The sequence below is a fragment of the Otolemur garnettii genome, unplaced genomic scaffold (assembly GCF_000181295.1).
Source record: "Otolemur garnettii isolate 467f Iridium unplaced genomic scaffold, OtoGar3 scaffold02820, whole genome shotgun sequence".
Classification (NCBI taxonomy): Eukaryota; Metazoa; Chordata; class Mammalia; order Primates; family Galagidae; genus Otolemur; species Otolemur garnettii.
The window spans coordinates 1273-2140 of record NW_003855215.1 but is presented as its reverse complement, the minus strand read 5'-3'; the positions used below and the strand labels follow the sequence as shown (position 1 = coordinate 2140).

Sequence of the window (868 nt, the reverse complement as noted above, 5' to 3'; positions counted from 1 at the left end):
TTTAATAATACTGATATGTGGATTATCAGTTGGACATGTATGTAATTTGTACAGAAACGTTCCTACTTTATGTATTTTTTATTTTTTTATTTTTTTGCAGTTTTTGGCCAGGACTGGGTTTGAACCCACCACCTCCAGTATACGGGGCTGGCGCCCTACTCCTTGAGCCACAGGCCCTGCCTCCTACTTTAGAGTTCTGTGCTCAGATATATTTTACTGATAGAGATAGGTTATTAAAACTGGAGACCTAAATTCTGTGGAGTTAGGAAGATCTGGATTTAAACTGTGGCTCTGACCTGTGTGTATCTGCGTGTACCAATTTAGTTCTGCTTCTAAACCTAAACCGGGGGCAGTGAGCTCGTAACCTGTCCATAACAATAAATGGAAATATACAAAGTGTGTTTTACATTTCCCAGTAACACTCTCTACATGTGAGTTACAAATAGCTTCAGACGTGGTTCTCTTTAGCAGCACGTATCCTAACACTGGACCAATATAGAGAAGATACCGCATGGCCCCTGAGCAAGGAGGACATGCAGACTCATGAAACATTCCATGTTTTTACATATGAAAAATGGCCATCCTCCCTAAATATCAGAGAAATGCAAATCAAAACCACCCTGAGATATCACTTAACCCTAGAGAGAATAGCCACATCACCAAGTCCCAGAGTTACAGGTGCTGGCCCTGGTGTGGAGAGAGTGGAACACTTTTACACTGTTGGTGGGACTGAAAACTAACACAGCCTCTTTGGAAAGAAGTATGGAGAATCCTCAAAGAACTCAAATTAGACCTCCCATTTGACCCTGCAGTCCCACTGCTAGGCATCTACTCAGAAGAAAAAAAAATTAGTTTATCATAAAGACAT

The 868-nt window shown here is 41.1% G+C and overlaps 1 non-coding gene across 1 annotated transcript; it reads left to right on the top strand.

The window, feature by feature from the left end:
* The first annotated feature begins 457 nt into the window (after window positions 1–457).
* On the top strand, window positions 458–563 carry LOC111722928. Its single transcript, XR_002771557.1, has one exon. It is a non-coding gene; the product is annotated as a U6 spliceosomal RNA (small nuclear RNA).
* Window positions 564–868: the final 305 nt, after the last annotated feature.